This window comes from Pempheris klunzingeri, chromosome 9, assembly GCF_042242105.1.
Source record: "Pempheris klunzingeri isolate RE-2024b chromosome 9, fPemKlu1.hap1, whole genome shotgun sequence".
Taxonomy (NCBI): Eukaryota; Metazoa; Chordata; class Actinopteri; order Acropomatiformes; family Pempheridae; genus Pempheris; species Pempheris klunzingeri.
The window spans coordinates 27,014,566-27,041,824 of record NC_092020.1 but is presented as its reverse complement, the minus strand read 5'-3'; the positions used below and the strand labels follow the sequence as shown (position 1 = coordinate 27,041,824).

The 27,259-nt window shown below is 43.5% G+C and overlaps 1 protein-coding gene across 1 annotated transcript in view; it reads right to left on the bottom strand.

The window, feature by feature from the left end:
• The window catches only part of LOC139206968 (protocadherin-1-like), a 177,747-nt gene that overhangs the window by 91,606 nt on the left and 58,882 nt on the right, over positions 1-27,259 (bottom strand). The window lies entirely within an intron of this gene.

Below are 27,259 nucleotides of genomic sequence, written 5' to 3'. Positions count from 1 at the left end.
GTTTCTCCAGGACCATGAAAACGGGCTATAAAAGACCTTAATATTTTCAGATAAAATGCATAAAATTAGAGCAAAAAACCCTAAAAACTCTACAAGTGTAAATGTACACATAGATACTTAAGATTATATGAAATAGATATTTTTAAAAAAACATTTAAAAGGTTTAAAACACCAACCTTACGTGTGTCATAAAATAATACTAAAACTATTCAAAAATATGCTCACTTTACTTCCAGTTCTATATTTCATTGTGACGGTTTTTAAGAAATATTTCAGCCTCATCTTTCACGGCTCCACTGCATTAGATTTTAGATTCTCGTTTCTTTTCCTCCGCGGTGTGTTTCCTGTCATGAAGCGCATGTTTTAATAAAAGCAGCCGGCCGAACGCTCACTTTACTGCTCCATTTGCTGTGGAAGGTGGCTGTCTGACTCCTGTGTTTGATGGTTTTGTAATTAAAATACAATTAGCCTCCATATAGAGCTGCAGGGGCGCCGGACGCCACTCACACACACACTCACACACACACACTCACACACTCACACACACACACACACACACACACTCACACACACACACTCACACACTCACTCACACTCACTCACACACACACACACTCACACACACACACACACACACTCACACACTCACTCACACTCACTCACACACACACACACTCACACACACACACACACACACTCACACACACACACACACACACTCACACACTCACTCACACTCACTCACACACACACACACTCACACACACACACACACACACTCACACACTCACTCACACTCACTCACACACACACACTCACTCACTGTGCCGCCATACAAACGTGTCCTAATTCAAAGGCACACAATGCGTGGTCAAACATTTCAATCACACACACACACATCTGACCGGCCCGGGCTGATAAAGAGCAGCATCCCTGTCTCGGCAGATACTCCGTCACCATGGCAACTGGGCGCTGTCAGGACCCTGAACCAGTGAACCCAGCAGATCAGCGTTCATCACACAGAAACAGACTTTTTTTTAATGCCTTTATCTCCACGTTTTAAGCTGCTTTTTCTTTTTTTTAAGCAGCAGCAGCTAAAAGATTCACTTCCTCGTGATAACTAGGTTGTTGTAGGTTGTTTTTTCCTGTGCAGGGATTCAAACCAGCAACCCACCGGTTATCAGGCTGCCACCCCTCCACCACCCTTTACGGCTAAGTGTTTGGAATAATGCTTTAACTCTGGTAGCTGCGGCCCGGCGGGGTGTCGCCGGTCGCCTCCGTTCGGCTAAAAGGATTTAAAAATGTCTGTATTTGTGCAGCACGCCGGCAGAGTGAATGTCACACTGACAGAAAATGTCCAGAAGTGGAACCACGGTGGAGCTGCTGTCCTTTAAACCCGTCGGACACAAAGTGCTGTCGAGGCATCAAAAGCCCAGATCCCCGGTGCCGCAGGCGACAGGCTCCTCTGCAGGTAAACACGCTCTAACGCTCGGTAATGAGCGGACTCTGAGCTCATCTGAACGCTCGCACTCCTGCTCTTTGTTCCCAGCGGGGCCCCTGAAGTCCTCACAGAGGCCTCTGTCTGTCTGCGCTTCACAGGGTTTTAACCCTCCAAACTGGGCGTCCTCGTTTTCATGACATCCATCCATGTTTTCCTCATTGTGCATCTAATGGGGCTGATTTTTCTCCCAGAACCAGATTGGGATGTTTCAGATTCAGATGTTTCTCAGCAGCACACGAAGGCACCGTGACTCAGTCCTCATCTCCACACACTGATCGGGGACCAGGAGGACTCGGACTCACTCACACAGTCATACAGCTCGTTTTCAGTGGAGACGTGAAGCTACAGACTGACGGCTCACAGACTGAACTGGACCAGGCAGCAATAAGAACATTTTAAAACCACAACCGCACGTTGTGTTGGTGTTATTCAGCTACCGGACTGATACTAGCTAACATTAGCTTATTACAGCTGATCATGTTTACTGGCTATGAAAGATTATTTATTCATTAGCTACACGTTGTCATGACGACACGCTAACGTAGCTGCCATCTTTGGTCATTTTGTCGCTCGTAGTTTGACTTCTTCTCTGGATTATCCTCTCTGCTCAAAGTCTAAAACCTCCTGCAGGTTCACCTCAGCCAATGAGAGCGCTTAAAGCTGCCAGTGTCCCCACCAGCCAGCCAATCAATCAATCAATCAATCAATCAATCAATCAATCAATCAATCAGCAGCTCCTCTGAAACCTCATGCAGCCAGTCAGAGCGATGGCAGTCAGGTGATCTCTTCTACATTTCAACATTAAGTTCTAGAAATGTTGATATATTGAGTTTCTCCTGATTGAAGCGACACAAGATTGTAGCGCTGAATCGATCAGTAGATTTATCGATTAATTGATTGACAGAAAATAAATCACAAACTATTATTATTACTAGATAATTGTCTGAGTTAGTTTTCAATCTGAAATGTGAGGATCTGCTGTTTTTATTTCTACCTGTTTCACAGTAAACTGAATATCGTCACATTTTATGGACCAAAACATTTTAAATATTGGTGACGTCACCACACATGATGAAATGTTTCCTTACAGGTTGGTTCACGCTGAAAAACTGCATTTAAAACCTGTTTTAGGAGTTTTGTCCTGCTTTGGATGTAAAGAATGTGTGAACGCGGTGTTTTATTTATTTTAAAGAAGACAGAGATGCTGTTGACTGTTGTTCAGCCAGTTCCCAGCTCAAATAATAGAGAACACATTCACCAAGAACAAACATTTCCATTTGCCGAATATTCAGATTGGGCCCCACCTGAGAGCCTGCAGCCGTCTCACGGTTTAAAGTGTGTGTTAGGAAAAGCAGTGTGGCGGTTTGTGTTATTAATAACTGCTTCCTGCTTCCAGCTTCCTCTGCTCTGTTTGCTGTGTGAGCATTAGGAAATAAATCACATCTATATTTACATGAAGGGAGAAATGAAGCGGATCAAATCGTCTCGATCCCTCTCCCGCCTGTCTGTCACCTCCAGCACGCCAAAACACACCAAACACACCAAACACACACACACACACACACATGGTCCCTGCTTTTTCTGCCCTTTTTGTACTTCTGTGTGTGTGTGTGTGTGTTTGTTTGCTGGAAATAGAAATGCCATCTCAGCAGGTTGCACCATGGGAAAGTGGAGCAGATCAGAGGGGAGGAACAGAGAAGACCAACCAACATCCAGAACAACCTCCACCTCAGCCTCCGCCCAGCCGCCATCTTGTCCCCGTGCGGACCGTCCACTTGTTCTAGATCGCCGCCATGTGGAGGACAAAATGGCCGCCGTCCGCTGTTCCTCGCTGCCCTATTTTCTGTCTAATCTGAGACAAAAACCAGCAGACCGCCGGAGTTGATCGCTGATTTAGAAGATTCATCGTGACTTTTGATGGATGATGACGACGCACGACAGGAAGAAAGATCACTGAGGATGAGAGTTCGAGAATAAAAGTCTCTGAACGTTCGGCTGCTGTTACAACTAACTGACTCAGGTCTTCAACCAGGTCTGGGTTACTACAAACTGGAGGCCGACCAACGTGGACTTTTACACCCACTAACATACATGAAAAACTATAGTAACTTTAAAGGAGCAGCTCAAAATGTGTCAATACAAAACTTCATCAAGCGATGGGTTGGCAAGCTAACAGCTCCTCTTCCTCACACTGATGTACGTCCCTGCAGCCCTGAGAACCAATGAGAACCTCTCAGTGCCGATTAATCTGCCAAAAGCAACCAATCGGTCGACCTCAGAGGTCCGTGTGTGACGAGTACAGCAGGAAAAACTGGTTTGGAAATCAAACGTGAAGTTTTCTTAACATGGCTGAAGGTTAAATATATTGATTCATAACTTTGTGCTGTTGAAATGATGACAATAGAGTTTACTTAAGCTGTTCATTTAATGCGATGAGCTGCTCTGTTGTGTTTGTGGCTGCAGTGTGTTAAAGTGTGTGTGAAGCTACTAAACACACTGCTAATGTAAAGAGCTGTTTCTTAACAATGACAATAAAGATCATTTAAATCCAAACCACATATCAGGTGGCTTCTCGCCTCCATATGAGAGTTTTTGAGAGGTTTTGCTATAAAACACCACTCAGCCTCCTTTTTGCTTCCATTATTATTTTTTCCTCCAAATCAGCACGCTGTCCTTTATAAGCTGTTAATATTCTGAGCTTTGACCCTGTGAACACATATAATACACACGAGTGTGCTTATTGAATACACTGTGACGGAGATGAAGGTCAGTAATTACAAATTCAAGGAAAAGCAGCTCGCCTCCTTCCTCAACAGCAAACTGTTAATGCTGCACTTTGACCGAAATTCCTGATAATTCCACCGCTGAAGAATATTCATCATCATCATCTGCGGGCGAAATGCACACATGCACTTTTATGTAAACGAAAGGAGGCGTGATGAACCGTTTTCCCTTGAATCCATAGTAACTGACCTTCATTAGCATCGCTGAGGGAAACACCGGGCCATGAATATGCTGCCGAGTCCATCAGGCAGAATTAAAGAGGCTGGAAGTGGAGCACAATGCGGAGTTTAAACAGGACGGCTGCAGAGAGGAGGCAGCGAGGGAATCTGTCAGCGACGACGCCAGCACCGAAGAAGCAGAGAGGACGACGATGATGATGATGATGATGATGTGTGTGTGTGTGTGTGAGGAGATGAAGAGGCAACGCCACCTTCACACATCCCCAGAAATAAAAACATTGTTTTTATTTACTCTCCAACGACAATAATATGAAAATTAAAGCTTCAGATATTCGTGTGACAATTTGCTTGGTTCCCTGGAGACAGAGGAAGAGGAGAGAGGAAGAGTATGACGGAGGAAGAGGAGGTAGATGAGGAGCAGAAGGAGGTGAGAGAGGAAGATGAGGAAAACTAAGAAGAGCAATAAGAGCAGCAGAAGAAGAAAAGGAAGATGATGATGAGAAGAAGGTGGAGGAAGAGCAAGATGAGGATAAGCAGAGGAAGAGGAGCAGTGAAAGGAGGAAGAAAAAGAAGCGTCAGAGGAAGAAAGTGAGGGAAGAAGAAGAGGAAGAGGAGTGGAGATATAGGAGCAGGGAAAAACATGGAGGTCGAGGAGAGGGAGGAAGAGGAGGAGGAGGAGGATGGAAAGGAGTTGTGAGGTCAGATGAAGGCCGGGCCTCCTCCTCTTCCTCCTCCTGCTCCTCTTCCTCCCGTTGTGGCTGCTCCTCGTCATCCTGCAGGAGGTGGTGGAAGGAGGAAGAGGAGGATGGAGGAAGAGGAGGAAGGAGGAAGAGGAGGAAGGAGGCACGTTCACTGGGCCACATTGTTCAGAGATGATTAAAAACCAGCGAGAGGAGAAACGCACGACGCCTCACTGGCTGTTTGTCAGCCGAGACACGGAGAGGGAGATAACTGAGAGAGTGTGTGTGTGTGTGTGTGTGTGTGTGTGTGTGTGTGTGTGTGTGTGTGTGTGTGTGTGTGTGTGTGTGTGTGTGTGTGTGTGTGTGTGTGTGAGATCCTCATTACCTCCCCCCTCTGTGGGAGATAAGAGTGTGTGAGGCTGCATTGTGCATGCTTATAAAAGTCTGTCCTTATCAAGTATGCATGCACACACTCACACACACTCACACACACTCACACACTCTTAAACCAACACACACTCACACACACACACAGACACACACTCTCTCTCTCTCACACACTCGGCCCACGTGAAGAGCGACTGCCAGCGATAATTCGGCACAACTGTGTTGAATCTGAGTGGAGAATGAATGCGGAAAAATAGACAGAGAGGGGGGGGACAGAGGGGGGAGGGGGGAGGGGGGGCAGAGGGAGTCTTCAGGATGGGGGGGGGGGGGGGGCTAAAAGAGGAAGAGGAAGGTGTGTTTGTGAAGGTGATGTAAAAACAGGAGGTGCAGGAAAACTCCAGAAGAGGAACAGAGGAGGGAGTGTGTGTGTGTGTGTGTGTGTGTGTGTGTGTGTCACTGTGTGTGTGTGTCTCCTAATGCCCCCCCCCCCCCCACTAACTACTGAGTGTGGATTGTAAAACCAACTCTGAACTGTTTCTATCTGCTTCTGACAAATTAACCCCCAACTAAACATGTAAAACAATACAAACTAAACTGAACCCAGTAAACCCTCAACTAACTAAACTGAGACTAAACTAAACTGAGACTAAACTAAACTGAGACTAACATTAAAAACCAAATACAGAAAAGAACTATTATATTACATTATATTTATAATATATTATATTATATTAATATATTATATTATATTATATTATATTTTAAATATAATATATTGAAATGAATAAAAATAACGATATATAATCTTCTTTCTTTACCAAACTACTTAGAAGAAAACTGTAGTCTGAATAATCAAACAGATCTTTAGCAGATATAATAAACGTTATGTGGCCATAAGTTTGCTGAGTGTTATTATTATTATTATTATTATTATTATTATTATTATTATTATTACTGTGTGTTATTATTATTATTATTATTATTATTATTATTATTATTATTACTGTGTTATTATTATTATTATTACTATTATTATTATTACTGTGTGTTATTATTATTATTATTATTATTATTATTATTACTGTGTTATTATTATTATTATTACTATTATTATTATTACTGTGTGTTATTATATATAACACACAGTATTATAATACAGTATATATATTATATATATAATTGCAGATATTTATGATTCAGTTTATGACTCACATATAGGATGGACTCACTTCCTCCAGGGTAATAAAACACTAACAGCTCGACCTGATGCAGAGTTTGATCTCGATATTGATCAGCGTCACACAAACAACAGCAGCTCTGTGTTTGCATGTAAAGTTTCCACATGGATGCAAATGAGGACGCTGCAGTCGGAAAAGTAGTTTCCACCAGGAACCAGATAGACGGACCATATGCAAAACCACGCTGTGTGTGTGTGTGTGTGTGTGTGTGTGTGTGTGTGTGTGTGGTTTATTCAGTCCAGAGTTCATAAAGTTCATAAATCATAAAGATTAAAACGAGCAAACACAAAATAAAAATACTGCAGTATTTCAAACTATTGGGTCCACAGTGAGGGAACAAATCCTCTCTGGGATTTTGAGAATAAACTTTTAATTTTCAGATTTTAAAAAATCATAAAATTGCAGCAATAAAAGCATAAAAATGTTGAAAAGAATTGTTTGTTTGTTTTTAGGGAAACATGTGAGGCTACCAGAACCCAACAAAATGGGTCAGAGGTCAAAAGCTCAAATCATAACATCATCACTTCTCCACCTATTAAACTATTAAAACACACCAGTGAGACACGTGGGTTCATCCACCGCTGAAAGTAGTTCCCAAAAAGGACTTTGAACACTGGCTGGCTTTAAGGGCGACTATGGAGAGGATCCCTACAGAGCTGTAAGATCCTCTTTGTTCTAGCGTGTTATCATTTTTATTTAACCAGCAACAGCCATTATTTCACTCTCTTCGAACACACCAGACTCCATTTACAAAAACAGTAATTCTACCTCACAGAACAGAGGAGCTGCTCAGTTAGTTTGGTCGTGTTATTGTGTGACTGTGGTGCTTTAAAGGGTCGGTTTGGATCCAAAGTAATAAAACACAGAGAAACTAAAGTAGGAAATACAGCACGTCTGGTCATTAGAGACACAACAGTCAACTGGTGATGTACATGAAATATCAGTAATTAGTTTGACTGACTGCTGCTTTAGGATTCTTTAAAGAATCTATTACTGTGTATGTGTGAGTAGGAGCCACAGACAGGAAATCAGACAGGATTAGGAGACAGTGTTTTCATGACGTTTGTTGGCATTGAACAGAAAAATACCAGATTTGTACTCTAAATGTTGTTTAAACAAAAGTAACTGCAGACTGAACTTTGGTCTAAAATCGGCAAAATTTCAATGGTAGTTTTGAATTACCTGATCAAAGAACAAACAAGATTATGAATCTGAGCAGAAATTCAGCACCAGTTTTCAGAACTTCACCGTTTCTGATTTGATTCAGTAACCGACGGTCCAGTTTATATATTTATACTCAGGCTGTAGTATAAAGTACACAGTCGGCACAGTACATCTGTGTACTTTACACATGCTGGCTGCAAAAATACTACATTCCTGATGCTCACTCCATCCTTCCCTCTGTGACTTTGTCCAACAGAAACAAGCTGTATCACTGCATCTGTCACTCAGCATCACCGGGCCTCACGTCAACACACACACACACACACACACACACACACACACACACACACAAATACACACAGATGAAACAGGTCAGCTGAGTCTCTCATCTGGTTGCCAGAGTTAAGTCGTACGCCTGCATTCCTCTGCCCTGCAGGTATGTGTGTGTGTGTGTGTGTGTGTGTGTGTGTGTGTGTGTGTGTGTGTGTGTGTGTGTGTGTGTGTGTGTGTGTGTGTGTGTGTGTGTGTATGTGTATGTGTGTGTGTGTGTGTCACTGAGCCAGTAAATCTAGTGTTATACTGACAGAGCACATGGGGCCATAACTCTGGAGCACACTCACCTCCAGCATCTCACACACACACACACACACACACACGGCAAACACACCAGTCATGTCCTCAGGTAAACTACAGTGTTGTCGAGAGGGTACCCACACACACACACACACACACACACACACACACACACACACACACAGAGCTATAGTCCTGACAGCTCTGTAGTGTAACTATGTGTGTGTATCTGTGTTGTGTTAAAAGCTGACAGTGACAGAGACACTGACGCAGCAATCCAATGAACTCAGAGGCGACACACACACACACACACACACACACACACACACACACAACAAACACACACACACAGATCAGACAAATGAACTTGAATAAATCTTCTTCCTCAGCTTGTATTTTTCAATTTGCTGCCTCGCTGCTCTCTCACACGGCGCTCAAACTCACTGACAACAGTGAACGCGACGCTGACGGCTGACAGGCGGACAGGAAACCCCCCCCAGGCTGACCCACGGTGGGGGGGGTCGGGGCTGAGGGGGGCTGCTTTGTGCATGCTTGCTGTATTTTTGTATGAATGTGCATTTATGACTTGCTGATCTGTTTGAACTGTCGCTCATTTAACAAATCGTGTGACAAAGCAGAGGCGTTTTCTTCATATTCACCCATGTTTATCTATCAGACTGTCTTTGCACACACACACACACAACTTGTTCTGTTTAGCCTAGCTTAGCACAGAGACTGAGAGCAGGTGGAAACTGCTAGCTTAAAGGGCAACCATGGAGAGGATCCCTGCAGAGAAAGACCTTTTTGTTGAAGAGTAAGGAAACAGCTATTAAAGCGCTCTCTGGAAATGCACCAGACTCCATTGACAAAAACAGTGATTTTACCTCACAGAACACAGGAGCTGCCGGTCAAACAGTTAGTTTGTTTGCGTTATTGTGAGTTACACAAATATTTTGTTGGTTGTGAACTAACCCTTAAAAACACTAAAGTCACCCAACAACACAGACAAACTAACTAACTGAGACCAGCAACTCCTGCGTTTTGCAAAGTAAAATGACTGTTTTTGTCAATGGAGTCTGGCGTGTTTTTGTGCACACACTCACACTACAGTTTATTTTTGACTTGGTTGACCTCCAAAGTCCAGAGTGAAGATATATTGACCCTCACAGCTCCTCCTACTTTATTTCTTCTTCTGTGGCTCCTGCTATAAATTGAGTTAGTAGATTTCCCACGAAAGCAGCCGATGAGCAGCCATGTTGAATGTTGCAAATAGCTTAGCCTGCTAGCATTAGCCAAACGCTACGGCTAGTTCCAGTTCATGTTTATGTAGCTAACACTCACTAACGTCTCAAACACTGACTCTCAAAGAGCTGCTGCTATACGACGTTACAGCATCAGGAGACACCCGTGTCGCTGACCCCTGACCCCCTGCTCGTCTGGTGGGAGGGGCTTAGGGAAAGGTGAGAGCTGGATTTTAGCTTTTGCCTTTTCCACAGAAATGCCTCCTGCAGCTATGACATGTATTTATATTCATTTCTGACAGTTTGTGTGTGTGTGTGTGTGTGTGTGTGTGTGTGTGTGTGTGTGTGTGTGTGTGTGTGTGTGTGTGTGTGTGTTACGTGCAGGTGTTGGGATTTACTGTAAATTGTTTTCTCCTGAGTTTCCTAACAAGCAGGTGAACTTTGGATTCAACAGAGGGAGAGAAAAACAGCAGACAGTGGGATGAAGTGGTTTCCAGCTGACAGCTCTGGTATGTTAATCCCTAAAAACACCTCCCCTCTTCCTCCTCCTCCTCCTCCTCCTCCTCCTCCTCCTCGTCCTCCTGCTGCAGTCAGGAATGCTGCAGCAGGTTATAATTGGCTCCAGGACGGAGCGAGGGAGGATGAAAGAATGAGAGAAAGGTGGAGTGATTAGAAAGACGGAGAGGGAGAGATGTGAGCGAGGAGATTTGGTTTTGATTTGCTCGGCTGTCGTCCAGAAGAAAAACAGACGCAGGAGAAACTGTAATTTCCAGTTTTCTGTATGAAGTTCTGGCTGAGAAAATGTGCCGTGTAAACCTCCTTTTTCCTCCCAATTTTAGCTGGAAGATGTTGGATCAGAAGAAGTGGGCGAATTCAGGGACGCTACATGAAGTGGGTCAACTTCAGCCTCTCAGAGAGATCAGTTTCTGAAACAGAGAACTGAAATCACGTCTACAATCAACTTGCCGCAGACATGAAATAACTGAGGGAGTCGCCGCTGAAGTCTGAGCTTCCTCTTAAGGGATTTGAACATTTACTGTGAAATGTTTATGTACACTGTATATGCAAATAACTGGGGCCAACAGCTGAATATACAGCTCGTAGAACGGTTTAGAGAATCCATTTTGATAGATGGTGTTTTGAGGAATTTAGAAATGTGGTTAAAAGTTTCAGATAAATCAGTTTTATTTTGAAAAGTATAATTAGGTTTCCAGCCATGAAAGCCACCAGACTCCACTGACAAAAACGGTAATTTTACCTCGTAGAAAAAAAAAAGGACTGTGTGACTTTTTAAAAGGTTTAAATTTAGATTTGGCTCCTCACTTCCTTACAGACACCTTTTTCATATTTATTTGCTCTATATGTCGGTTGTTACACATCTTTATTTTATTCCTAAATGTATATATGTGTGTGTCTTTTTCTTTACATATGTCTTTCTGTAACGGACCTCCCAGCTGTCCTGATACAATTGGAGCGAGGACAAACATCTTGAATGATTAATAACTGCACCTAACTGAGCACAAAGACTGGAAACAGGAGGAAACTGCTGGCTTAAAGGACAGCTATCCAAGGGTGACTATGGAGAGGATCCCTGCAGAGAAACACCTGTAAGATCCTTTTTATTTAGCTTGAAAGAGTTGTTATATCGCTCTCTTATCAAACACACCAGACTCCATTTACAAAAACAGTAATTTTACCTCACAGCACATAGGAGTAACACAAACTAACTAACCAATCAAGGAAGCAGTAGACCAGCAAGTTTGAGTTAGTGTGTGTTAAATAAATGTTGTGTTGGATCCAAATCAACCTTTTTAAACACCAAAGTCACACAATAACACAAACTGATGGAGGCAGCAGCACACCAGCAGCTCCTGTTTCCTGTTCTCTAAAATCCCTGTTTTAGTGAATGGAGTCTGGTGTGTGTGCAGAGAGCGATATAACGGCTGTTTGTGGTTAAACCAAAAGTTATCTTCCAGGTCTCTCTCTGTAGGGATCCTTTCCATAATGGACCAGCGAACTTCCGATTGATGGACGACCCACTCTACCTCTGAGCCACAGCCGCTCGTCCCTACCAGTCATTTAGACACCAGGATATGAACACAGAGGACCCAGGGTTAAAAACAGTGGAGTCTCCCTTTAAAACTACTACAGAGAGTCCATAAAAGTTTGGTTTGAAGTTCGACTTCTTTGTGTCCGACCGACACTTTCTCAGACAGACGGAGTCAATCCGAGGAGGTCGGTATTCACAGGCGGAGGTCAGGAGGAGGAGGAGGAGGAGGAGGGAGGGGGTCTCCATATATTCCCTTCTTTACTTTCTCCCATCAAACACACACACACACACACACACACACACACACACTTCAAAAAGGATGACAGGTTTTTCATCCATCTCTTGCGAATTTTGCTCACAGACAGCGAGATTTGAAAGGCGAAGAGAGAGAGAGGAGAGTTCAGTGAGCAGAAGACTCAATCAGCCGAATCTTCATCATGAAAATTAATGTGTGTGAGTGTATTTAAGGTCAAGACACACACACACACACACACACAGCGGCTCACATTCACATTCACACAACGTCCCACTGACTGTATTTACAGCAGCACTACGTTACCCACAATCCTCCTTGATGTCAGCGACACTGAACTTCCTGGTTTGGATAAAAAAGACGAAATTCATCCAATTAATTAATAATAATGACATTTTTAAAAATCAGAGAACCTGAACGCGTCACTGAAAACCGGCGTGACCTCACGGGATGGCGTATGAACACGCCGAGACTGGTGAGCTCGCGGTTAGGACGCTGTTCTCCACGTTCACGCGGTTAACCCGCCAGAACACCGTCGCTAGGCAACATGGAGGCCAAAATCTCACCTGGCCGCGACACAACCGATAACATATCATGAATAAAAGAATCAAACTGCAGCGAAGGTCCAAACATCTGCTGCCAGATGTTTGACTGCTGCAGTGAAAGCAGTAAAAAAAGAACAAAGTCAGTCAGCTCCAGTTTCTCCTTCATTTACACCCCCCAAACACCCCCCCATCATGGAGGTCATAAATCACAACGACTCTCAGGACATCTGTCTACACCTCAGCTACGTGTGTGTGTGTGTGTGTGCGCAGGTGAACGCCTGTGGGGAGGGGGGGGTCCATATGGATGCATGTGTTATATGTGAAAACAGTAAAAATAGTCACAGCAGAGCAAAGGGGGGGCCCTGAGGGGGGTTCAGGGTCGATTGTGTGGAAACAATGGGGGGAAGTAAAAGGCTGACGGACCGCGGCGGCATGTGAAGAGTTCCTCAGTGGGAACAAACGTCTGAGCGAAGACAATAAAGCAGAGCTGGACACAAACAGGAAGCAGAAACCTGCTCAGCTCACCGTGTTTTACACTGAAGAACCACAGTACACAGTCAGTGTGTAGTGGAGGTCTATAGTGTGCTAGTTAGTCAGTGTGTCAGTGTGTAGTGGAGGTCTATAGTGTGTGTGTGCTAGTTAGTCAGTGTGTCAGTGTGTAGTGGAGGTCTATAGTGTGTGTGTGTGTGTTAGTTAGTCAGTGTGTCAGTGTGTAGTGGAGGTCTATAGTGTGTGTGTGTGCTAGTTAGTCAGTGTGTCAGTGTGTAGTGGAGGTCTATAGTGTGTGTGTGTTAGTTAGTCAGTGTGTCAGTGTGTAGTGGAGGTCTATAGTGTGTGTGTGTTAGTTAGTCAGTGTGTCAGTGTGTAGTGGAGGTCTATAGTGTGTGTGTGTGTGCTAGTTAGTCAGTGTGTTAGTGTGTAGTGGAGGTCTATAGTGTGTGTGTGTGTGTGTTAGTTAGTCAGTGTGTCAGTGTGTAGTGGAGGTCTATAGTGTGTGTGTGCTAGTTAGTCAGTGTGTCAGTGTGTAGTGGAGGTCTATAGTGTGTGTGTGTGTGTGTGTGCGCTAGTTAGTCAGTGTGTCAGTGTGTAGTGGAGGTCTATAGTGTGTGTGTGTTAGTTAGTCAGTGTGTCAGTGTGTAGTGGAGGTCTATAGTGTGTGTGTGTTAGTTAGTCAGTGTGTCAGTGTGTAGTGGAGGTCTATAGTGTGTGTGTGTTAGTTAGTCAGTGTGTCAGTGTGTAGTGGAGGTCTATAGTGTGTGTGTGTGTGCTAGTTAGTCAGTGTGTCAGTGTGTAGTGGAGGTCTATAGTGTGTGTGTGTGTGTGCTAGTTAGTCAGTGTGTCAGTGTGTAGTGGAGGTCTATAGTGTGTGTGTGCTAGTTAGTCAGTGTGTCAGTGTGTAGTGGAGGTCTATAGTGTGTGTGTGCTAGTTAGTCAGTGTGTCAGTGTGTAGTGGAGGTCTATAGTGTGTGTGTGTGTGCTAGTTAGTCAGTGTGTCAGTGTGTAGTGGAGGTCTATAGTGTGTGTGTGTGTGCTAGTTAGTCAGTGTGTCAGTGTGTAGTGGAGGTCTATAGTGTGTGTGTGTTAGTTAGTCAGTGTGTCAGTGTGTAGTGGAGGTCTATAGTGTGTGTGTGTTAGTTAGTCAGTGTGTCAGTGTGTAGTGGAGGTCTATAGTGTGTGTGTGCTAGTTAGTCAGTGTGTCAGTGTGTAGTGGAGGTCTATAGTGTGTGTGTGTGTGCTAGTTAGTTAGTGTGTCAGTGTGTAGTGGAGGTCTATAGTGTGTGTGTGTGTGCTAGTTAGTTAGTGTGTCAGTGTGTAGTGGAGGTCTATAGTGTGTGTGTGTGTGCTAGTTAGTTAGTGTGTCAGTGTGTAGTGGAGGTCTATAGTGTGTGTGTGTGTGCTAGTTAGTCAGTGTGTCAGTGTGTAGTGGAGGTCTATAGTGTGTGTGTGTTAGTTAGTCAGTGTGTCAGTGTGTAGTGGAGGTCTATAGTGTGTGTGTGTTAGTTAGTCAGTGTGTCAGTGTGTAGTGGAGGTCTATAGTGTGTGTGTGTTAGTTAGTCAGTGTGTCAGTGTGTAGTGGAGGTCTATAGTGTGTGTGTGCTAGTTAGTCAGTGTGTCAGTGTGTAGTGGAGGTCTATAGTGTGTGCGTGCTAGTTAGTCAGTGTGTCAGTGTGTAGTGGAGGTCTATAGTGTGTGTGTGTGTGCTAGTTAGTTAGTGTGTCAGTGTGTAGTGGAGGTCTATAGTGTGTGTGTGTTAGTTAGTCAGTGTGTCAGTGTGTAGTGGAGGTCTATAGTGTGTGTGTGTGTGCTAGTTAGTCAGTGTGTCAGTGTGTAGTGGAGGTCTATAGTGTGTGTGTGTGTGTTAGTTAGTCAGTGTGTCAGTGTGTAGTGGAGGTCTATAGTGTGTGTGTGTGTGCTAGTTAGTCAGTGTGTCAGTGTGTAGTGGAGGTCTATAGTGTGTGTGTGTGTGCTAGTTAGTCAGTGTGTTAGTGTGTAGTGGAGGTCTATAGTGTGTGTGTGCTAGTTAGTCAGTGTGTCAGTGTGTAGTGGAGGTCTATAGTGTTCCTGTTGTTCTGGATCAACATGTTCTCTGTCTCTCTTTAGTCTCCTCTGATGAACAACATGTCTGAAGTCTTTTCTCACTCATTCTGCTTCAGTGACTTCTGGAACCTTCTAGCTGAGGTTGGACACATTTTAGGGACATGAAGAAGAAGAAGATCCTCCAAGAAACGACGTCAGCAGAAGAAGAAGCAGCAGCGAGGACGCAGACGGAGCGTGTAGAGAAGAAATGTGGATCTGACACATAACTGAACTCTGCTGACTCATAAGTAAAGTTTGGAACTCAGTGGGAGTAAAGTGGCACTAAAGACACCAGAGCAGAGACCATCAGAGGGTTTGTCCCCACACAAACAGTTAAAGGTAATCAATCTGGGAGAGAGTCGCATTTTAGCTCATAAAATCATGGAGCAACGCCTCAGTGGGGTTTGTGTGGGATACAAATACATCTATTGGGAAACTTTGGTTAAGAAGGGTGTAGCTGCGTGCAGTGGGAGATCTCCACAGAGAGGAATTATACCTTTATCTGTTTTTGATTACACGAGTATGGATTAAATATAGTTTGAAGAGCCAGAGATTAATGCAGCTGGTGAGACACTACAGGCGCAAACACTCGTTTTTTCTTGTGATTTTGTGTCTTCTTTCAGAGTAGAAACATCCAAAAGACACATTCAGGTGTTTATTTTACTACATTTTGTCTCCATGTGTCTGTGGATTTCGGTTAATTTCTTCTATTCAAAGGGCGTTTTGTCAGAATGAGTTTTTTCCACGTCTGAGGCAGAAATCTCCACTTCAGCAGCTGCTTCAGACGCCAAACTCTCCAGTTTTATTCCTCGCAGTAATGTGATGGTTTTCACAGAGGGGTTTGATCGTATATCATTCACAGCCTGATTTATACAACATTTTATTCCTAAAAACAGGGCGAGAACTGTTTTTATGGTTGCTGACAGTATTTTCTGATTTATGGAGCCATAAAAAATAGATTTCCTGTGAAAAAACCTTTGGCTCTAATGTGTCAACAAAAAGAAACAAGAACTGTGAACCTGCATTATTCTGATTTCTGTTCTGGAAATATATCTAGATTAGTAAATATTTAATACAATAATGTCTCATTACAGACAAGTAAACAGGAAAGTATCAGGCTCTTTATCAGTTTTATGGGGTTTAGATGTGTTTTTTTTCAACAGTTTTCTGTTTGAAACACAAAAAAGTAGTTTAAAAAAACATATTTACTCTTATGTTATGTGTATATGTATATACTCATATGATGCAGCAACTAGTTTTCTGTATAAATCAAATTCAGCATGCAGTCCCTGTCTTTCATGCTCTATTAGCAGCTAGCAGCTAGCAGCAGTCCAGCTAGCTCGCTCCAGGTGGTTTGCCTTTCTGTCTGTCTGTGTTGGCCAGCGGACTGGTGGCATGTTAGCCGGTTAGCCGTCGGGCTTTATGGAAACAGACGTCTCTGCAGGAACGAGGTGGACACCAGCCAGAGTTCATTAACATCCAGTCTGGATTAGCCGCTAGCCTGCCAAGGCTGCTGCGGCTAGCCAAAAGAGACAACAGGCCCATAGGGAACGACCGGACAGGCTAATGCTAACGCTAACGCCAAGTCTAATCAGCAGCAGACAGGAGGAGAGGCAGGGAGGAAGATGGCAGCCAGACAGCAGCAGTTCCTCCAGAATTACAATGAAGGAGCAGAAACTCATCTTCATCGAGTCGATGAAGGCGGTCGGAGAGAAATAACCCTCAAACAAGACAAACTGTGGAGACAAAAACCACAAAAAGACGTGAAGAAAGACTTCACAGACTCCCTCTGGACGAATCTGAGCCGCTTCTACACCACAGACGTCTCATAAGATTGATATTTTTTCTTCATCTTATCATCAGGAAACCTTCGTCTCTGCTGTTCATCTGAATCTCTGGGCGTCACCACTAGACTTCCATCAGAACATCTCACTCATTCCAAAAATGTTGAACTTGTCCTTTAAGTCATGTGCTTATCAGCCAAAACCTTAAAAAGCTGAAGAGAGTCAAAGATCAGACAGATTTAACCCAGCCGGGCCACAGTGAGAGAGGAGGAGACGAGGAGACGAGGAGACGAGGAGACGGTGAATAATTTTAAGGAATTCATGACTTAAGATCGAGGCCCCGATTATTGAACTGAGAGGAATTTTATTTATCTAGAAACTTTCCTCCTGCTCACAGTGTGGACCCTCCTCCAGGTGTACACACTGATAACACCTGCAGAGATGGACCAGCACCTGGACTCTGCTTTGACCCCCCCACCCCCCGGCCTTGTCCTCCCCTAACCCCCCCCCCCACAGAGCCCTGAACTCTCAGCTGAAACTCTGATCATCATCAACACAACAACAACCTCCGACCCCTCGAACATCCACCTCTCTGCTCTCTGTGTGCCGGTCAGTCAGCTCACCTGTGGCAAACTGAGCAGGTGGGAAATGAGGACGGACGGACACACACACACACACACACACACACACGCACACAGCTCCTTCCTGTTCCCTCTCTGTGTTATCAGTCACTCAACTTCCAACGAAGCGAACACAAAAAAAGGTTTCTCAGTAATCTGGATCACGTGTGTGTGTGTGTGTGTGTGTGTGTGTGTGTGTGTGTGTGTGTGTGTGTGTGTGTGTGTGTGTGTGTGTGTGTGTGTGTGTGTGTGTATTGTGCATCTTCATCCTTACTGGAATAAAATGAATCACAAATCAAACATCCATGTTTAATCTCTGACCTCCTCCTTTATGAGCTACTTCAGCTATAAGATCTATTAGCTCTGCTAGCTGTTAGCTCTATTAGCTCCATTAGCTCTATTAGCTCTGCTAGCTGTTAGCTCTATTAGCTCCGTTAGCTCTATTAGCTCTGCTAGCTGTTAGCTCTATTAGCTCCGTTAGCTCTATTAGCTCTGCTAGCTGTTAGCTCTATTAACTCCGTTAGCTGTACTGTAAGATGGCTTTCTTACCAAATGTATGCTGGGCTGCTTTGTGTTCTAATGTACATTACGAGTGTTAGCATGTCTGGCTAACACATAGCTTATGATCTACTCTAAAGTGTTAGCATGGCGTTACCAAAACATATAATTTTTATGTGGGGTTACAAGTTGTTTTTTATAAAAGCCAAAAGCTGATATACGTTTATCCTCAACTTGATCCAAAACTAAAATTACAAATAAAACACAAATCTGGCGTTTGTGTTGTTTGTTTGTTTTTACTAGCATCAGGGCTAACTAGCTCCACCTGCTAATACCAAAACTTCCACACGTTACACTTTAAATCTACTTATTTTGCCCATATATCACTTATTTAGTGATCAGAATGGATATTGTTTGATTTTTTATTTTCATTTTCATACCGAGCAGGTACTTTTCGGGAAGCGCCCTACGAATTAGTGGCTACACACCAGAGAGTCATAAGACATTAGCAGTAAATGAAAGGAGCGGTAAAATAAAGTGTAAAATATAGAGATGTTTTAATGAATAGCAGGCAGCAGCCCGACGTGTCTGCTGCAGGGGGAAAAACTCACGTCTCCACTTCAAGTCGACTCTCAGTTTGCGTCTGTGGGTTTAATTAAAGCAGCACCAACGACTCCACCTCGTTCGTTAATTTGCTGCGGTCTGAGGCAGGAACATGTTTACGCTCAGAAACAGGAAGCTGGGTTTTGTCAGCCAGCAGATAATTTAATAACAATGTTCTTTCAAGACCAGAGACGAAGAACAAAATGAAAGCCAGAGTTTCTGTTTTCCTTTTGTCAGGTTTGATTCTGTAGGAAATGTTTTTTTAATGCGACAGAGGCAGAGCTGATTCACTGCTTGTTGATTCACTTCGACCAAACCGCAGTTATAATTAAAGAGAAGGGAATGGAACTCTGCATCCATCCGCCCAGAAAATCCTAATCTGGGTAAAAGAGGCGAGAGTGTGAGAGGCCGGCCCTGCGATCAATCAGACAGACATCAACCACTTCACATCGTAGCGTCATCCGTGTGGAACGACGTCAACAACTGAACTCACTTCAGAAGCTGTGAAACCAACTTTTTAAATACGGAAAAGGACGATGTTTTATTGCAGTTATGTAAACTTCATTTGGACGTCAAAGTTTAAGTGAACACATCTGAAGTGTCGATAATAATTCCTCACTAATGAAGTTTACAGTGCAGCTAACAGAGCCAACAGAGCTAATGGAGCTAACAGAGCCTATAGCTAATAGAGCAAATAAAGTTTACAGTGCAGCTAACAGAGCCAACAGAGCTAATGAAGCTTTACAGACAATGGAGCTAATAAATCTTGCAGTAGAGCAAATGGAGCTAATAGAACAAAGGGAGCTAACAGTTAACAGAACAGTTATAGCTAATGGGGCCAATAAAGCTTACAGGTAAAGAAGCTAACAGAACAAAGGGAGCTAACAGCTATCGCAGCCAATATAGCTTACAGCTAATAAAGCTAAGAGCGCCAACAGAGCTAATGGAGCTACCAGCTAAAGGAGCAAACAGAGCTAACAGCTAACGGAGCCAACAGAGCTAATGGAGCTAACAGCTAACGGAGCTGAACACACAGCAGGACTGAGAGTTTCTGCTCCAATGAACATGAATTGTTAAACAGTGAACTTCAGTTTAATGTGATAACAATGTGATTACAGTAAATAAATGCACTGAAGTCCTCCTGCTGAGTGCATACTGGAGGTAAAAGTACTCTGAGTTTGAGGTACAGACACATTTCCTGTAGTTCACTGCTGAGGCACTTTGATATCACCATTTTAATGCTGTTTTTATTGCTCTACTAACGACTTAACAACTACAGATGATGATAACAAAGTAAAGACAACGTGGCGCAGACAACAAAGTTGAAAACACAAAACTCTGACTTTAACGAGCAGAAATGGCCCCCCGAGAGTATTTTCGCTGTAATATTTACTGTATTCAGCGCTTCCTTATGGACGGTAACCATGGCAACGCTTTGACAAAGGCCTGGGAATCTGTGTCTGTGTCAGCAGAGACACACACACACACACACACACACACACACACACAGAGAGACAGGTGGACGGTGCCGTAGGTGAGCGATGAGAGGTAAAGGGTCAGCGCAGGACGCCAGCTGTAACCGTGCCAACCAGACTACAGAGAGAAGAGCAGAGAGCGTTGCCGTGGTGACCCAAACAAAGCATCAGTCAGAGGCGTCGCCGAGGTCCGTACGGAGACACCAGAGACGCGGAGTTAGTCCTTATTAGAGGAGCTTATGATGTTATAGATATTGGCTGTTATGTATTATCGTTATTGCTTTATGTTCCAGTGTATTTAGTGATTACTGTGGGAGTGAATAATGAGGCATGTCAGCCCGAGTCGAGAAACACTTTATGAATAACAAGAAAATAAATTAAACCCATTCAGAGACACAACGTCCTCTAACTTATTATCCAATTATCTTCTATCTGTGTGTGTGTGTGTGTGTGTGTGAGAGAGTGAAAGTGCTCTGTTAAAGGAACAGTGCAGCATTTTGGGAAATATTTTACCCAGTGCAAAATATGTCATCTCTGTGGATTTAGCTTAGCTTAGCTTAGCACAAACAATGGAAGCAGGGGGAAACTGCTAGCCTAGCGTCGCTGCAACCTTCTTTTTCATGTTTGCTGCTCCACTATGGAGGACTGAAACAGCCAAAATTAGAAATAAATAAACAAATGAAGACTCAATGAACAAATTAATAAGCAACTAAATTCACCCAACATAAAATTTAAAATGTGGCGTGAATTTATTTAAACAATTATTTATTAATTAAATTCTATTTATTTGTGTATTATTTCTTCTTTGCTCACACCGATCCACATTTATGTCCTTAGATGTATTTATTTCTGTATTTCTATTCATGCATCGTGGCTTCATTATGCATCAGAGTGCAAATAAATACCATATGTGCACATAATTACATAAAAATTAGGATTTAATGGCTATGATTTGCACTTTTACTTGAGTTTTCTGAGAGGAACTCCGACTTGATCTTTGAACTCTTTGTGCTAAGCTAAAGCTAGCCTGACCGCACGCTGGATCCACGCAGACGACGTCGGCCATGTCGTCTGTCTCTGGGGACCAAAACGGCTGATGTGCCTTTTTTTAAAGTAAATGTTGAACTGTTCCTTTAACATTATGAGGATGAGCTAAGTGATGGTGTCGGCCGAGGAGGAAACACACGGTTTCACCGAGTCGATGACAAGAACAACAACACAGACTCTTGTAAGGACACTTGCACCATAAGTCACTTTATGTACACACACACACACACACACTCACACACACACACACACACACACACACACACACACTCCCTCTGAGTGTGTGTGTGCATTAATATTCAGGCGGTACAGTAGCAGTGTTTACAAAGAGAGAGAGAATGAGACAGTGATGGAGGACAGCTCGCTCGCCCGCTCCTTGCTCGGCCTCTCAATTACCTCTGACTGTGATTAATACATCAGCCTGCATTAGCCTCTCTCTCTCTCTCTATCTCTCTCTATCTCCCCCCTCTCTCTTTCTCCCCTCTTCTCTCTCTCTCAGCCCTCCTTATTTGTCCTCCTCCTCCTCCTCCTCCTCCTCCTCCTCCTCGTCCAGAGTCAGACAGGAGAACAAACTATCTGAGGAATGTGGTGATTGGTTTTGGCAGGACTGGCCTGTGGTACTGGGAGCAGTGGTTTCTGGTGGGGGGGGTCACATGGGAACGGTGTGGTTAACCGAGCGGCGGCGTTCCAGAGACACAGTAATGAGACAGAGCAGAGCGAGGAAGAAACATGGAGCCTTCACTGGGAACCAGAACACCAACACACATCAACAAGAACACAGAAAGAGTACTGCAGTACCACTACCACTACTACTACTACTACTACTACTACTACTGTACTACTACTACTGTACTACTGTACTACTGTAGTACTACTGTACTACTACTGTACTACTGTACTACTACTACTGTACTACTACTGTACTACTATTGTACTACTGTAGTAGTGTATGTAGTACTGTACTACTACTGTACTACTATTGTACTACTACTACTGTACTACTGTACCACTACTGTACTACTGTAGTACTACTACTACTACTGTACTACTACTACTACTACTACTGAACTACTGTAGTACTACTGTACTACTACTACTACTACTACTGTACTACTACTACTACTACTACTGTACTACTATTGTACTACTGTAGTAGTGTATGTAGTACTGTACTACTACTGTACTACTATTGTACTACTACTACTGTACTACTGTACCACTACTGTACTACTGTAGTACTACTACTACTACTGTACTACTATTGTACTACTACTGTAGTACTACTGTAGTTGTAGTAGTACTACTACTGTACTACTACTGCACTACTACTGTAGTAGTAGTAGTAGTAGTAGTACTACTGTACTACTACTGTAGTACTGTACTACTACTGCACTGATGAACTACTGTAGTAGTGTACTACTACTGTACTACTGTAGTACTACTGTACCACTACTGTAGTACTACTGTAGTACTACTACTGTTCTACTATTGTACTACTAATACTGTTCTACAAATACTGTACAACTAAAACTGCAATACAACAGTACCACTATACCACTGTACTAAAATGTATTAGACCGCGGCACCATCAGGTATCAGACCGCAGCACCATCAGGTATTAGACCGCAGCACCATCAGGTATCAGACCGCAGCACCATCAGGTATCAGACCGCAGCACCATCAGGTATAAGACCGCGGCACCATCAGGTATTAGACCGTACCGTAGTACACAGCAGTACTCTGTAAACAGCACCTATATATAACAGTGTGATGCATTCAGGGACCTCCGTCCTCCATCAGACCTCCCACATCATTGACTACAGGAGGAGTTTGAAATAATGGATGTGGACCTCCGTCCCTCTCTTTTGTTTTCTTCAGTCTCAAATTATATTTAGTTATAAATATATAATTATTAAAGTTATAAATATTCAGCTCAATAAATTCTTTACTTATTGATAATGAAACATGATGAACTGAACCTGGTTTTATTCTTTAATTAACGCTCGTCATAGGCGGGTTTGTACAGGCCTCAAATGTCACCCCGGACTTTCCCATGGATGTGTGTGTGTGTGTGTGTGTGTGTGTGTGTGTGTGTGTGTGTGTGTGTGTGTGTGTGTGTGTGTGTGTGTGTAGGGGGGGCAGAAAAAGGCGACGCCACGTTCCTCATCTCGTCGCTCTCCCACAACTTCCTGTTTGACTCTGCAGGGAGTTTATCACTTATGAATGATGACATGACTCGTATGAATAATACAAGACAGATGCAGAGGAGGAACGACAGAGTGTGTGTGTGTGTGTGTGTGTGTGTGTGTGTGTGTGTGTGTGTGTGTCTGAGTGTGTGTGTGTGTGTGTGTGTGTGTGTGTGTGTTTCACTGTGTTTGTCAGATGGAAACAAAAGAAGGATGAGAGATGGTGAGCAGGAAAACACACTCTGCTCCATTGTATGTGGAGTGTGTGTTGTTCCTCTTTGTGTGTGTGTGTGTGTGTGTGTGTGTGTGTGTGTTGTTTCTGTGTGTGTGTGTGTGTGTGTGTGTCATAAAGTATTAAATCCAACAGTACAGTTTTGCTAAATCTGCGTCCGTCGCCGTAAATCTGCAAACACAGGAAAGCTCTCAGAGACAGAAAAGTACCTGAGGGGGGAGGACAGAAAGACAGAGGGAAGGAAGGATGGAAGGAAAGGAGAGAAGGAGGGTTAGTGCCTCCTCGAACGCCCCCATCCACACACACACACACACACACACACACACTCTGAATGAACAGCAGCCCTTTGACGGGAGAGAGAGAGAGAATTAGGATTCAACTGTGGTGGTCGGCCGAGCGAGCACTGACTTAGATAAATCACCTGCATGCACAAAATACACACACACACACACACACTCAGATATTACTGAAGCAGCGCTGACACACACACTCTCACACACACACACACACACACACACACACACAGTGTACAGGCAGGATGTAGCAGTAAAAAGTGAGAAGCAGCTGAAAGCCAAACTGTGTCTGTCCACATGGGAAAAGTCATTAAACCTCCCAAAACCTGCAGGAGCACACACACACACACACACAGACGCACACACACACAGCTCTGTGTGTGTGCGTGTGTGTGTGTGCGTGTGTGTGTGTGTGTGAGCAGCCACTCCTCCCTGTCTCACACTCACAAAGGTCAGCAGTTTGTTTTAATTTGAAAACGTTTGTCTTTCCTCTCAGTGACGCTGAACGTGCTGCAGCAGCTTTTTTTCCCTCACAATAAGAACTCCATGATAATTATGATAAAATTAACACTGTGAATCCCACAGCGCTGAAATTCACTTCAGAGTCAGAAACAGAGGAAAGACCGACTGAAACACAAACAAGAATTAAAATATATATAATAAAAATAGAGGAATATGGATGTATACATTGTACACCCCCCATTCAGTTGTACCACTCAATTAGACACATGATTGTTAAAAACATATAAAAATTACACAGAGATTGGTTTGGGCAAGATACAAGCAGGAATAAATTAAATAAATGGATAAGTGTGTATAAATACCCGGTAGTCATCAATAATAATAATAATAAGGATATATTTTATAGTATCTCAGAGTCCTGCATTGAAAATATTACAGTTTGAGAACATAAAATGAGAAAAATGAGCTTAAAGCATCAGAAGTAAAAGCACTAATAATGCTGAAAACAGTTTTACTGTTAAATATTATGTTTTTATTCCTCATGCATTTATGTAAAAGCAGATTTTACTGCCGGAGCTCATGTTGAACTATTTTACATTCTGTTTGCTCAGTTTTTTAAAATATATTTTCTGCACCAAACACACGATGAGCTCATAAAACACGATGTTATCTCAAAGCTGCCGCAGTGAGCAGAATAGAATGGAAATACTGGACGACGTTGAACTGTTCTGCAGCTGTCCACATTGAAGAAAAAGTCTGATAGTGTTTCACGGAAATGATCGAATCAATAGAACAGCTGATGGAGACGGCAGAGGAGTGACGTACGCGTGACTGTTTGATTAACTGATTAATCGTTGGTTAATAAATACATCACAGGCCTGAAAACATCCAAAACTACATTCAGATTTTCAGTAAATTATGTAAAACAGATCAAATCTTCACATTTTTATGGCATAAATGATCTAAGTATTTAGTTTAATTCGATTAATTGATCGGCCGATGGCCTCAGCTCTGTTTCGGCCTCCCTGTCTCATTCAGGACGAGGACGTGTCTACTTCCTGGAGAGTCTCATCCTCTCTTTATGATCCCAGGAAGTGATGTCACCACGTCCTGTGCGGTGATGTGAGCCGTGGCCGGTTTTCAGGAAGTGTGTGGGCTGTGGTCCGACCGTTAAAGGCGTCCCCCGGGGGACACCCACCCCCCCACCCCCCACCCAGCATACAGACGTGTGTATAAACACATGCACACACAGGAAGGAAGAAGACAACAATGGATGAGCTGCAACAGAGAGCGAGGGCAGGAAAAAACAACAGCCCCATCCTGCTGGGGGGCCTTCAAGTGTGTGTGTGTGTGTGTGTGTGTGTGTGTGTGTGTGTGATTTTGGGGGAGGGCAGTGGGCCGTACATTTTCCTTTTGAAAGCGTTTGCTATGTTTACTCCAAATCTGAACCCCTGAAATTGAGACTTTTGAAAACTTTGTCTTTGCACCAAATTACATTCATTTTTTTAGTAAATTAGTAGAGTATGACCGTCACTTCCTGGTTTGTATTTTTTTGTGCCTGTTGAGGAACAAATGATGATATTTCATTGTTTCGGTGTTTTTCGGTCAAACTGTTGCGTTCAGTTTGGTCTTTTCCTGCAGTTTTCACTACACCTGAACACAGCACTGTTTGGTGTTGGTGTTTATATGTTTGTACCATGTGACCAAACCATCAGAGTCTGAGTCCGACCACGACACGACCTCACATCAACCACCATGAAGCTACTCATCCTGTCAACACACACACACACACACACACACACACACACACACACACACACACACACAGCTGGATTCTGTTGACACCTTGTACTGCAGTATGTTGACGAGCGCGACCTCTGGCTTTGTTTACCCTCAAACAAAAGACTGCACAGTCGTAACACACACACACACACACACACACACACACACACACACCAACAGAGACAAATGGCAGTCAATAACTTCCTCCCTCCATCTTTATGGAGCTCGTTAACTTCTCTCTCCCTAATGGCTCTCTGCTGTGCCTTTTGTTAGCCATACTGCTACACACACACACACACACTCACACTCACACACACACACACACACACACACACACACACACACTCTCTGCAGTCAGCTCAGGTCACACACTAACAGCAGTTGATGGATTTTCCTGCGTTGAGGATTCTTCAGTGTGACGAGGCGTTTGGCTCCGAGGAGACTTCCAGTGCCAGATTTTTATTTCTGTTTTTTTTTTTCTTTTGTTGTTTCCTTCCTTTAATGCTAAACACAACGTCTGACATTCACTCGTCTTGTTCGCCGTCTCACCCAAAGTCAGATGAGATGATGGATGTCAGTTTCGCGTTGGTACGTCTGGTGCTTTTAGTCCCCGACGACCTCTCAAAGAGGAACACGAGCGCAGTTACACACGCTGACAATAAGCTAATATGCTACTAGCATGCTAACTGCTAACACTGAAGGAAAACATGGCGGACTTTAAAATGTGTGCAGTTTCATCGTACACGCTAATGCCCTGCAACATGCTAACGCTGACGTGTTCAGAACTTGCAGATGGGATGTTTGGCATCTGTCTAGCGTGTTAGCATGTTAGCATACCTTGTTGATGCCATGCTAACAGCTTTTTAGGTTGCAGCAGAATGACAGACCTCCCTGTGTCTCTGTCTGTCTGTGCGTCTCTATAGGAGGATCATCTGTCAGACAGACAGGTTCCTCTCTGTTAGTCGCCGTCATCAATCTCCAATCAGTCGGTCTTATTGATGAGGCCACAGGGGCGCTGCCAGCTGGCAGCTGCAGGGAGAGACGGACAGACAGAGAGGAAAGAGAGACGGATGGAGTGATGAGGAGAGTGATAAATAAAGGAATG